At 43.6% G+C, this 13948-nt stretch overlaps 1 protein-coding gene across 6 annotated transcripts in view; it reads left to right on the forward strand.

The window, feature by feature from the left end:
- The first annotated feature begins 5110 nt into the window (after nt 1-5110).
- The window catches only part of CDC42SE2 (CDC42 small effector 2), an 85741-nt gene continuing 76903 nt past the window's right edge, over nt 5111-13948 (forward strand). For 2 of the 6 annotated variants that reach the window (XM_075136638.1, XM_075136637.1), the window contains exons 1-2: nt 6083-6208; nt 6340-6397. The gene's annotated coding sequence lies outside the window, so the exon portion shown is untranslated. Of the gene's footprint in view, nt 5448-5726; nt 5887-6082; nt 6209-6339; nt 6398-13948 lie in introns of those variants that run through there. The other 4 variants (XM_075136642.1, XM_075136639.1, XM_075136640.1 and 1 more) reach the window with 3 other exon arrangements.

Consider the following 13948-nt stretch of genomic DNA (forward strand, 5'->3'; position numbering starts at 1 on the left):
CAAAAAATAGTGAGTATAAATCTTTAATGGAAGTGGCAATTAAAAAATCAAAAAGAAAAAGAAGAAGAAAATTAACAAAAACAAGGGAGCAATGTCAGCTTTCAAAGTGTTGGCTGGATGCTAAGGAGGATGGTGGTAAATGGTTCAGAGACCTAATAAGTCACTAACCCACAGCTCCTGTTAACTTCAGAGGACTTTTTCCCAGATGAATAAAAGCTTCCTAGGAAAATACTTGAACCTAGCCAGCAGCACTAATGAGATAAGTCTGTAAAACTCTCTGTGCCATTAACAAGGCACCTAGGAATATTAACAGCAATGGTGAGAAAAATTAGACATCACAGAGGATTCCAGGGGGTTTCCTCCCATTCCTGGACCATTCTACCCAGTTTCGTAGTAGCATGTGGCAAAGCCTGTAAAACGCAAAGCCTGCTTTTTACAGTGCCTAATGGAAAGCCCCCGATCTCTGCTAAAACCAATAAAATTATATTTTCATAAAGAGGAAAACAAAGTCAATCCCTAGAGCTTCTGAAATAATAATGAATTTTAGAAGTGTAGAATTATTTATTATTTGCATCACAATAGCAAGTAGAGAAGCCAAACAAATTGGGAGTTGCTTAATACCGGGCAATGTGCAAATATAGCACAAATGTAACAGAAATATGGAACCTAAACAGACCAGACAGCCAGAGGGTGAGAGAGGAAACAGAGATGCATGTTAAAAAATAATGACTTTCCAAAGCCACATATATGCATAGAATTAAAGCTAAGGGAAGTTACAGAAAATGTATGAGAAACGGAATTACCAGCCCTGGTTCTTGCAAGTGTGAAAAACGCTATTGTTTGCGCGTTTCATTTCTGCCAGAGAAAAGGAAAATTAATGAAGGTATCATACAGAGATTTCATTGCAGGCTCACGATGAAGCAACTGTATCACTGCAGCTATTTAGCAAAGTTCCTTTCTGATAGAAACAGTACTATTATCTGAGAAAATCCCTTTGGATTTTCACGTGGTGAGCTTCCTTTGTTCAAGGATCTTCTTTTTATTATGCAGAAAAGCTCTGAGCTACTTTGCCAAGTTCAGGTCTTTACATGTTGAGTGAGAAGTGACTGAGTCAAGAGGACACGCATTCTTTTCTATTCTCCCCACACTTTCTCGGTGAGTGGTAAATCTGCCTCACGCCACTTGGTGAAAGAGCACCTCACCTTGTGTTTCAGGTCTCTGGATCTAATTCAGAAAAAGACATGTGCTACCTACAAAGCCATAAGGGAGCAGGCATGGTGCATCAGCTTCCACATGGACAGTTATCAGGCCATGTAGAGGGGCTTGTATCCAAAATGCATACGGATTCAGAGAGTTTGCTGGGACTTCCAGGTGAAACTTCTGCCTCTTTGGAAAAAGCAAGTTTTTCCCTTACCTGGACTCATTCACAGGGAAGAACCGTTTAGAGAAAACACTGGAAGGTGAAGAGTAGCTTCCTCTTTTAGCAGAGGAGAAGACAAGAGAAGAAGCTAGCCTTTCTTCTCCACTCCCACCACTCCCACTCGTTGGGCTGAGCTCCTCTTAAAGCTGGTGGTTATGACTGGACTCACCTTCAGCGTTGGTCACGAACAGACCCTTGCAACCGACTGAACGAACAGAGCATAACACGTTGCCTCTTGTTAGCTGAGCCACATTAACGGACCGTACGCCTGGTTCCTTGCCTGTGGCAACTGCAAAACAAAACACATTTGCCTAGGCTGCCGTCATGAAGGTAGAGAGTTGCCAGAGGTAAGGAATGCAGGTATGGTCAGCTAACACAGCTCAGTGAATAGCTTTCTTAACCACTTGTAATTGCTAGTCCACACCTTCACCGGTGAAATAGAGGAATCCCGTGGTGTTTATGAGTGTTATACCCACACACTGCTATTTAGTCACAGCTAACATGTTCGGTTTATTGTTCATTTAAAAAAGGGAACAACGCATTGTTAAATTTGGAATTGTAAAGTAATTTTTCCCTTTTAAAAAGCAATCTTTTTTTTCACAGACACCATCAAAGCCAGCAATGATGGATTTCTCTTTATTGTGTTTGGTATGCTAACTAGCAAGCACTCTGGCCCACAGGGTCATTTACCACAGGGAAGAATGTCATTTACCATCAAAGGTTCATATTGAGTTATTTCTGCCTGACCATTTTTTCACGCTTTGGCATGAGGCCCTGAGGACAGCAAGAGAGAAAAAGTTTTCGAAAGATGAAGTTCTTGCCTAACTTTGGATATGGAAGATGTAATTAGTAAAAGTAGTCAGTAATATGGGCACAACGCACTGGGGAAAGAAATCAGGAGAATGGTCAGCATTTAGTCAGAAGGACACAAAAGAAATACTTGGAAAGTGGTAAAGACAGCATGACAGCGCTTTTGAGGAACTAACCGTAATAAAGCAGAGTACAAACTGTTGGTCAGAGCACATGCGTCCAAACTGGTTCAATCTATTGAAGGCTTAATTGAGTTTATTTGCAAGCATGGCTGGCTCTATACACAGTTCATTCTCACACACAACATGATTAGTACTTTGTTAGTAACTATGGCAATATGAATACGTACCACTGCTGCCAGACGCAGCCTGGCACATGACTGTCTTCTGACAAGTATCTGGCACACGCTTTCACAATGTAGATGAATTTCCTGACTTCTGCTGGACCTGGTTTGGAGAGGTTGGCTTCCAGTTTTATGCTACTGGGATATGGAATGTGCCTTTGGGCACTCTAGTACCTGCTGAGACACAGTGGCAGGGGAGATGCCCAAAACTCTGAAGATGTACCAGCACCATCTAACACAGGTGACTGAGGGTGCATGCACTTGACACATCTTTGTTCCTTGAGAGGAGCTGCTGTGGGGAACAGTTCAAACCATGTGTTACCACAACTCTTTTGAATACAGTGGTACTCCTACTGTGGACAGTCCTCCATGGGAATCGCTAATGTGTTAGCAGCTTTGGCCTAAGATTCCTGCGATGTTCCTGTGATTCACCTGCTCCTGCATGAAATTTGGCCAATAAATTTAAGACATCATATGTCTTAAACGCACAATATTGAAGCGACATGTTGCAAGGGTTTCCCCTTCTTGTACACTTACCAAACCAGGATAATGTTTCTGCAGAAGTTTTCTGTGTAAATATGCCTACTTGCAACACTTCCATTTAACTACATGGTTTTTTGCACAAGCTCAACAGAACTTCTGTTAGCGTGTCTCCTTCAATATTGCTTTGCTTTTTCTCCCAAGACTTTTTCAGGAGTGGAGTCCTGAGAAACACAGCTTGAGAAAGAAAATGAACTTGTGGTTAGACTGACAGCATCCGCACCCAAACTCTGGATTAAGTTTCTGGTTTTATCACATACTATATGTAGGACCTGAGGCAAGCTATACTGCCTCTTTATGCTGCAATTTCTCATCTTGAAAGTGGGGATTTCTCTGCATCACAAGATTCTTGTGAAGTAAAGTCCATTAACAGCAATGAGAAGCTTAAGCAGAATGGAAGCAACCATCACAGCTGTTCTTTGCAGGCATCAGGTAAGGGTGTTCACCATCTAAACGTTGGCAGGTGAACCACCACCCGCACGGCACTGGATTGGGACTGGTTTTCAGTGCCCCTGTCTGTGCAAGGGGAGATCCGTGACTGGGCATGCCTGACGCAGCCACCCCTCACGCTGTGTCCTTCTGAAGGCAAGTTAGATATAACCACATCTGGTACCTCAGTGGGCACAAATAAAGACCTCTTAGAAAAATGTCCAAAATCATAAAAAATGAGAGTGGAAAAATAATAAAAACCAACCATGTTGTCAGTTGATGCAGGTCTTATTAACGACAAGAAATCTATATCGTTAGTAAGCATAAATGTCAGGGATTCATACAGACTGAAAACACAGATCAAAAGTTTTTGAATTTTTTTTTTATATCCTTATACCCTTTTCAGACTGTTTTACAACAGTTTGTGGATTTAGGTATAGACCAGGAAATTTTCCAGTCTACAATTAGTCTCTGCAGTCTCTTTCCCTGTGATACCGTCCACATTCAGCTTACTGGCAACTTGTTAGCACTGCCACATTTTCCATTTTAACCCACGCCGCTAAACCACGGATGATGTGCCATCAACCAAGACAAGAAGTGCACAGGTGAGATGGAGGAGGATGGCAGCCTGTCTCTATGTGGAGAACTGCCACTCGATAGCACCAAGGTGTCACTGGATAGAGCTGCCAGCCGTACTTTGCCACCCAGCGAGGAACGCCTGATCTTGCACGTTCGTCATGTTTCCGTTTTGAGTCATGCTTATCACCTCTAGCTTTTCTCCCCCCTTTTTTCTTTTTAAAAGAAAATATATGGTCCAGTAGAATGGAGTGGAGAGAGGTCTCTTCAAGCGTCGCAGTGGTGCCATGCCTATTTTGAATCAGTAAATCAGTTACGCGTGTGGAGCGCCCATGACGAGCCGTCACCTCTCCACAAGGTCAGGTTCATATTGCTGTCACAGACTGAAGTGACTGCCAGGGGCAGGCAGGATGGGGAAGCTTACCAATGAACAGAGGGGGTTTGCAGCTGGGGGTCAGAAGCCAGAGCCCCTTCTCTTTTCCTGGAGGTCCGACCCCAACCACACCAGCTTTCGTGACCTGCTTTCACTACCTTTCCCCCTCCTTGACCACAAAATTTTGGACAGCGGGCTAACCAACGGTCAGCCATTTGCGCTCACTGCCCCGGGGCGTGCTATCTCCTCACGGAGCGACGGCGGGAAAAGCACCTGAGGAGGTGAGACGACCCCGCCGATTTCAGAGGACTCCGGACCGCTGGCTTCGCCCGGCTCCGGACAGGGCGAGCCCATCCTGGGGACCACACTGGCGCCAGTCCGGGCCCGATGTCCCACTGGGGTGCGCAGTAAGGCCCGCGGCGGGTCCACCGCCCGCCCCGCTCCGACCGCCCGGGCGGTCGGAGCGGGGCGGGCAGGGGGCGCTGCGGCGCTGGCCCCTGACGGCAATTTGAACGCGCGGCGGCGGCGGCGGCGGAGGAGGAGCGGGCGGTACATCGATAGGGCTGACGGGCAGCGGCAGCCGTCCTCGCCGCCGCCGCCCGGCCTCCTTTGTCCCCTCCCCTCCCCGGCGCGCCCAGCCCAGCCGGCAGCGCGGAGCGGAGCGAGCCGGCCTGGGGATTCCCTCCCCGTGCCGCCGAGGTCGCCATCTTCACCCCCTACCTCGCCTCGGACCCTGCCGGCCGGGCTCCCGGGAGCGCGGGAGGGGGCCTGCGGCCGCGCCGCGCCCGCCCGCTGCATGTGACCGCCGGGCGGTAGCGGCCTCCTCCGCGGATCTCGTCTGCGTCCTCCTCCACCCCTAGCGCGGCGGGGAGGGGGCGCGAGGCGCCCGGCAGCGGGGGACGGAGGTGCGGGGGCGCGGCGGGCAGACAAAGGAGCGGGCGCCGCCGTGGGCAGCGGTGAGTGACGGGGGCAGGGGGTCCCCGCTCTCGCCGCCCCGCTTCCCCGGCGCGCCCGCGGGGCAGGTACCTGCCGGCGGGCCGGGCTGCGTCGAGGCCGCTCCCTTCCCCGGGGGGGCGCAGGGCCTCGGGCTGCTGCCGGCGGAGGCGGGAGGGGGCTGCCCCGCCGCCGGCGCCTGAGACCGCCGGTGTTACCCGCACCGCCAGCCCCGCGGCCGGGCTGTGGCGAGCGAGGGTCGAGCGAGGTGCCCCGGCGGCGGCGGGGGCCGGGGCTGGGCCGGGCGGGGCGTTGTGGGAAGAGCGTCCGGCCCCGCCGCTGCGGGAGCGGGCAGCAGGAAGCGGGCAGCAGGGCTGGCCAGTGCCGCCCGCGCGGCGGGTGATGCTCAGCGGTAATCCCGCCTGACACTCAGACAAAAAGGAGCGAGCAACAGATTTTCTGGTGGGCGATAAAAAAGGATGAGGAGTTTTTGGGGGGTTTTGGTTTTTTGGGGCTTTTTTTCCCCTCTCCGTGTGGCGGGAGGGCAGGTGCTGCTGTGAGCAGGTGGGTGGGCGGCGGGAGCGGCAGGGCAGCCGGGCCCGGGCTCGGCCTGCGCCGGGCACAGGGCGTGGTGGCGTGCCGGGGATGCCGCGCCGCCTCCCTCCCCCGCGGGCCGCGGCCACCCGTGTCCCTGGCCGCCGTGGGGAGCCCCGCACAGCGGCGGGAGGGGTAGAAGGCCGCGCTGGGGGTGTAACAGCTATGACTTTGTTGTGCGTCCGGAGAGGTGAAGTCGTACTTAACGCGGTAATTTGAAATGTGGCGCTTGTCTTCTGGGTTGAGCGTTTGGTTTTCAGGCAGTTATTCAGCGTATGTAACCTTCTGCTCTTATCGAAATTATAAATCTTACTTTCACAGGCCAGGAGAACATAAGATCCTGCGACTTCTGACTCTGAAGTTGGATATGCATTAAACCGTAAGTCTTCTGATTTTGCTTTTGAACTTGGATGGATGAATGGAGTAATTATTTCACGTTTATGAGACAAAAACTTCAGAAGTAATTTAAGTGAAACCCTAAGCAGACTTTTCCCACACCCATTGCAAATATATCCCTCCTGGACTGTGATTATTGGTTAAAAAATAGAAAAGTAAAGAAAATCTCTAAAGCCCCGGGGAAGGGGTTGCCTTAAGCTCTTTTTTTAGATTTTTTTTTGCTGAGGGGTCTTATTTAATCCTCAAGGGCTGACAGTCACCTTTTAAGTGTAAATCAATGTATAGGAAATATAATGTAAATGTAATACTAGTATGTTTCCTTATATTTAACTGAAGTAATTGAGATTAGATGGTGCTTTTTCCTCACTCATAAGGAATGTTTAGTCAATTAATTTGCTTAGGTAATCTGATTAATAATAGCTCAGTGAAGGTACAGATATGTTTCTGAAAGTTGTTTTTTACGTTGTTGAAATATAGATGCAATTTTGAAAGATGTAATAAAATACTAAATTTCTATTGTAATAGTTTTTTTGAAGGGTGAAAGGGACTATTGTAGATGAAATTGTAGAAAGTGATCAAGCAAATCATTACAACCACTAATGAACTAAGTAGCAGCTCAAATAAGCAATGAGATAATTCACTGTATACATTTTAGTATGTATATAAATTTAATTGTGTGTCAATAGTTACATCACTGCTCTCTCAAATTTAATTTCTCCATTTAGCTTGGGTGAGAAACTAGAATCTGGATATAGCTGTCTAGATATGTAAAATAATTCTGCTTATACTCTCTACATGCTTTCTGCTTTGAGGAAAGGCTGGTATCCTTTCCACAGCAGAGAATCAATTATTCTATGTTCAGGAAACTTCCTGGTGAAGTTTCTGTATATCTAGACCAAAGTTGTATATATCGGAAATTACAATGTACGGTCTATAAAACTTTATAATGCATTTGTACACCAGAGAAATGAAGAACTCTGAAACTGTTGTTAGGTGTAGTTTGTCCAGAAATGTTACAGCTGTGTCATACATTGATTTAAAGACTGTTTCGCTGAAAAATAATTGACAGTTTACTTATGCTGTCATATAACCAAACAAAATAAATTGTTTTGAAGCTTGCTAGTAATTTTGACCTTACGACGGTATCAGAAGTTCTGTGGTGGCTTGCAGTATGGTGGTCTGTGGGAAGCCTTGTGGACATGGTGGCTTGTCCTGGTAGGGAAAAGGCAGTTAGAAATGTTTTGAACATCCCATCATAGTTTCTGCTGTCCAAAAAATAAGTGGAGTTGATTTAGAAACAGGAAGGGGAGAAGAGAAATTGAGTGTGTGTTCCAAATGGCTTTCTAAACATTTTACTGTGACTTTTTTTTTTTAACCTAGATATCAGAGCTTTCATTGCAGTGACAAAACATTAACAGCATTAACCCTAGAGTAGTGTCGAGAAATCAGATCATGTCCTACGGAGGCATTACAGTAAACAAGAAGTGTTAAACATCTCATTTCCTATTTTTCCCCAACAAGAAGTTTAATTGACTTTCTCTTACATTTCTAGAAGGAGTAATGGTTTGTGGTGGTGAAATAATGTTAATCAGCAGTTGCTGCTATAGTTCATTGTCCACTGGGGAGGAGTCCATGTAACACCTGGTAATTTGAGCAAGCCTTTTAGAGCAAACTTGCACAAACCCTTTAGATATTTGTGCCAGACCTTTTGACCCTCAAAGGCAGGGTGTGAAGGTGTTTCTTATTTTTGTCTCTTCAGTTAGGATTTCTTGCTAGAATTACAGTACAGTATAAGAAAAACACTTCTTCTTTACACTATTGACGTATGAATTACAAGGATAACATATTTCATTCTGTGATAAATGACTGAGGTGGCAGTTTCTTGGGAGTTTAATAATTTTTTTTCAAACTATTAAGAATAGTGTTGAGATATTTGCTTTGCTTAATATGATTTACAGAGCAACCTTTAGGCATGAAGCATAATGTGGAATTGAATTACTCAATAATGTAAAAAAAAAAAAAAAGTTAAAGTACTTCCTGGAAGTACCTCTCTTGCAGGTCTTTTTTTTGTTTGTTTCATTTTTGGTGAGCTTAGCTTGTTGTGGGGCGGCAAATTATATGTAAGCTTAGTATACCATATTGCTAAAGCAAATTTCTTGCCAGTCTGTTTTGCAAGCTCTGTCATGATTTCTGTTAGCTCTATGTGCAGAAACCCACTGGGTTCTGGTCAGTGTCACTGCGTACTTGTATAGTATTAAAATATGACTAACTTTCACTTACTTTCGAGTGATACTTTGACTATTCAAACTAGCTTTCAGCAACGTAGTTGCAACTCTTGATTACACTTGACAATATGAGTCCAGGAACTGAATAGCAATTTATCATCAAATTCATTACCGCAACACATGTTTTTACTAGATATGGTTCTAGCTAATATTAAAGACTGTTGCCTTACATAAACAAGCATCTGAGTGACCCAGTTATCTTTGGTCACCGCCTTACCCCTGGCTATCTGTTTCTTGCTGTACACCTCTCTGTGTGCTCAGATAGAGAAAATGGGTGAAGACTAGTGTGGCCCTTTGTAGAGCCTTTTGTACCTTGCTGTGTCATATTCATTAAAATGTGTTTGCTACTAACTACTGTATCTGTTTAATATTAGTCATCTTCTGTCTCCTAATCTTAATATTGGCCTGTAAAGCAAATAACTAAGTTTTAAAAGAACTGAGGGTGTTGTGAAAGTATTAGTCACTGTTTTGGTACCTTAAAAGTCAGAGAAATGCTTTCTTATATATGCTGAAGGATTGTAGGGAATTGGCTGCTGTTTACTCCACAAATGATACATGTATGCCTGTCTTCTAATGCAGTTTTATCAATTCTTAAAGTATACTTAGCAGGGTTAACATGAAGGAGTGTTTTTAATATTATAGCTGTCTTGCTGTATTACTGTTGCGTTAAAGTACTGAAGCTAAGTGTATGTGATGATGACTGCACAACTAAATTATTACTTTTTTTCAAGAACAAATTTTTGAGCAGAGGAGGTGGAGATGGAGATGCATTAGAAAAACAGGGACATGGTGTTCCTTCCTGTAGCCAAGCCTGGGAGGAAAATAAAGGGGGAAGAGGGAGGAGGAGGAGGAATGCTTCTCTGAAGGATGCTGATCCTGGGATGGGAGGGTTGGATTCCTTTTTGTTTAAAAAAACATCAGTAAATCTGAACAGAGGCTTTTGAGTATTCACAATCACTTAAAGGTTTCAGGATATTTTGATGAAGCAAGTCTGTCTTGCATGATTAGTGTCTCTTGTTTTATTGCATGACTAGTGATGATGTCAAGAAATAATGACAAATTCAAGGAACAAGCAACCTGAAACAAATGAAAGTGGATAAGAGAGCAATCAAACAGCTGCACCGAACATGTTGAAGCAGGGGCTTCACTTAAAGAGCAGACTGAAGAGGAGGTTTAGCAGTGAGAAGGCTTTTTGTTATTAACGAAGAGAATGTAAGAAAATTAGGCTGGTGGGTGTCCTACGAGAGGGTCTGTTCTCAGTGCCTGTTACATAGCTGGGTAACTGCCTGAGGACCCCTTTGGTCTCTTTCTAGTTCAATGTTTTGTGTGCAGTTAGAAGTGGATGTGAGATGAAACTACTAGTCTGAGGGTAATTATTGTCCCAAGAGGAACAAAAGTTTCTCTTGACTGCTTCTCCTCAACTCCAAGAGGAAGAAGAGCTCTCTTGCCTGTAATGAAGGCACAGTTAAGGGAGTGCAGACCTACTTCAGAGCACTCTTGCATCTTTTTTGTCAGTGACACATTAACAGAAGGGTTGAGGAGGGAGGTGTAAGGAGGAAGACGTAAGGTGTCAATGCGATCATCAGCAGGTTTTGCAGGCTTCTTCCTGGAAACATGACTATACTGTATTAACTTCCTCCTCTGATTTAGTTAGCTTTCTGTCCAATCAGATTGGTAATGTTTGTCATGAGGGAGAACTGATACCTTCTCTCTGCATGTGCAGTAGTGCATCAGAGTGGTACATGGGAGAAAGCAAGCTGCTGGCAGCTGCACTGCCTGAAGAGCTAGGAACTGCTGTTCATCTTGCTTCAAAGTTATGGTTAAGGTATATTCAATGAACAACGGAAATGGATCTCTGTGTTCAATGGATGGCTTGCTTATTTGGCTGATGTTGAAAGTATGGATCACAGTATAGGCTAACATCTAGTAATGTCAAAGGTCTATCAGGTTGCAGTTACCTGAGCACTTGGTCAGACACTGTGGTTATTAGAAAACTGTCAGCTCAGTCCTTCACTGGACAGAGTTTGAATTCTCTCCCCACCATACATAAATTGTAGCAGAAATGTCATGGCCCATGATGAGGTTTGTTTGCTCTGTATAAACCATTGCCTCCACATTGGAGGAGAAATTGCAATTCATCTTTAGCAAAGTAAAGGAGAAACTTTCATCTAAACAATAATGGGCTTATAATGCTGGGAGAAGATTACACATGGTGATGACTACTCCGATCCAATAATTTTTCACAGCAAAACAGTTACAGTACTTACAGTTGCACTTCAGGCAAGCAGGGATAAAATAGTGTAAGTGTCTCTAACCATTTAGGCTAAAACACAGAGCTATTTGTTTTATCAGTATATAAATCACAGTACAAGGGCAAAACAATGCGTGAACCAAATATCTGATTACAGACTGCATCATTGTTTGCTGGGTACTTTGGTGTCTTGTGCTTTTTTACAAATTACTGTACAACTCAACATGGTTTTTTTCTGACTATAGATGTCTTGAACTTTATCATTTATTACACAGAGTTCAGAAATATTTTCTTAGAAAAACTTTCTTCCCACAGAATAGAAAGTGTGTTGTCACCAAAGCCTTCCCTGTCAAAATCCCAATTGTCCTCATAGAAAAAATAAGTGTGTCTGTCTTTTGAATGATGTTGGTGATTTCTGTCTCAAACTTAGTGCCTTTTCTGTCATAAAGTACAGGCTTATCTTTGTATGGGCTTGATATACTTTCCCCTCACTTCCTTTTTGGAAGGGGATCTTTTGTCATCTTTCTTGTAGTCACCCACTGAATTTGGAGATCGACTGTTTAAATATTGTGGAAAAATAGGACTTTCATAAATTGCACTTGGCTTCCTCGTCAAAACAGTCATACTAGTAAGTATTGAAATTTTACATGCAGAAATCTCTTTGTTACATTTATTGGTTGCTTTTATCTTATGGCTCGTGTTCAATAACTCTTGTGCTGACCGATAACATCTCTTTTAATTGGCCCCACCTGATGCAGCTATTCGCATCAAACACCAGTTGGTAAAGGGATTCCACCTACTCCTTTAAAGCTTCCTGAGAACAGTTTTTCATTTGAGCTCAACTACTTATTTCCCCTCTTAACCCTTCAAGTGAATGGTATGTTGCCCTGATTTTATGTACTGAAGTCCGTTTCTAATAAGCTGAGTTTTTATAACATTTGTTCTGCCTTGAGATAATAAAAAGAAATTAAAATTGCTGTAAGAAAGTAGTTTGAAGTTAAGAATAATCCTGTTCACCTGAACTATATAAACAGATTTCAAGATACGATAGAAACTGTTTTCTCCAGCCAAAAGTAAGTGTTTCAGAAGCAGGAGTTTACCTGTTTTTTATTTTGTGGTGACATATCCAAGAAGTCAATCTACAGTGGACTGAAAGAAAGGTTTAGAAATACCTGTTTTAAGTAACCTCTAATTTTTAAGGGGCGGGAGGAGGGAGCAGGGAGTGGTCTTCACATAGTTGCTTTGGTTTCGGTATTTCATGCACTCCTTGCACATCAAATTTTTTTTTTTTAATTGTCCTCAAGCATATGGGGGGAATAATTTGTGGAGCTAACGGAAGACTACGTCAGTAGCTCTGGTGCATTCCTTTATTTTCTTTCTTTTCTTCTTGTTGTCCTATCAAAAATTCATCTTACACAGTGGGAGCATGTAACTGATCATGTCACTGGTACAGCCAGGGTTTGCTGCATAACCAAGTCTTTTTATTTCAGTATTTAAATAGTGACTTATTCTGAAAGATAAATCTAGGTGTGTCGAGCTCTGTTATTTGACGCAATTGTAACTTTTTTTCTGCTAAGCTGTCTTGTAATGGGCAAAGCCTTGTGATGGTCTTGAAAAATGTTAATTGGACTTAAGACTGCATTGAGGTGAATTCGAAGGGGAAGTATTGACATACAGTCATTCTATCGTGAAACATGTGATTGACTCTAATGCAGTTTTTCCGCATGGACCATCCCCCAGGGTCCACCATTGCTAAGCTTCCTGTGAGGGCTCTAAAGAAGAGCCTGTAAATCCCTGCGCTGGTGCCTCTTCTTCACCCGTGCGTGACTGTTAAGTGGTGCTTCCACTTCCCGCAGGCCTTTCCCGGGAAGTCGGTAGGGGTGGTGAGGGACGCCTGTCAGTTCTAAGTGTTTGAAATTAAACCCCGGCTATGATGAAGTTAGTGGTGAACCTTTCATTGACATCCTAAATCCATTACAATTGTTTCTGTGAAGAAAGTCAACTGCATCTCTGCAAGGATGCATTTGCAAGGGTAATATTTGTCATTACCTGCAGGTAGCAGTTATGGTGAAGTCTTGCCTGTTGTATTTCTTCACTAGAATCATAATTGCGTTAGTTGTATCCCAAGGTGCTTAGAAACTAAAGTATGAGACATTATCACTGTATATACAGGACAATGCAGATACCGGAGGTTGTGGTGGTTTTGTTTGTTTAAACTATTGTTTGATCGGGGCACAAAAAACTGAGAATTGTCATCTTTACTCCCAGTCCTGTGCCCTCTATATTGTCAGATATGTATGTATTCACAGTAAGATGATCCTCACTTCTTAAGATGAATTTTTTTTTTAAATTTCTGTTGAAAATTTTGATAAATAAAAGGAAACTACGTCAAGAGTGATCCCACTTGTGGGAAACTCGCAACAAGCACAGACCTGTTATAGTCCAAACAAGTGTGCGTTTTAGTGAAATAGTGTATAAATTAAGGATTCCTTTAAAGAAAATATGTTGTTCTGAAAGTGACACTTCCACAGATAGCTACTTAAATGTTGACAGAGATAATGGGTGATTCTAGATGATGCTTTTTATACTGAATGTATGCTATTTCTTTTCTTGATTCCTTAAACTTTGTTCCCTTTCTTTCAGGGACAGAAATCATAACGTGAAAGCTTTGTTGCTTTGTTTCTACTGGTTGAGGTCATACTAAGATATTTTTGTCAGAGTTCTTCTCTAAAGACAGCTTTATCAAACTATTTGTGGCTTATTGTCTCTTTAAATGTAACTTAATTTGTGTTTGCATCTATTCAAAGATGCTGAGGGCATTTCAAATACTGTACTGTTCCAAAATCCCAGGCAGCAAATTTTGCAAATCACCATGGTAATGTGTGTGTGTGTGTGTGTGTGTGTGTGTGGGAGGAAGGCTAAAGTCAGAATCTGCATTCACAGAATCTGTTAATATTGCATATGCTGAGTGCCACTAGCACTGCTTGTTCTTTGATGT

This window comes from Calonectris borealis, chromosome Z (assembly GCF_964195595.1).
Source record: "Calonectris borealis chromosome Z, bCalBor7.hap1.2, whole genome shotgun sequence".
Taxonomy (NCBI): domain Eukaryota; kingdom Metazoa; phylum Chordata; class Aves; order Procellariiformes; family Procellariidae; genus Calonectris; species Calonectris borealis.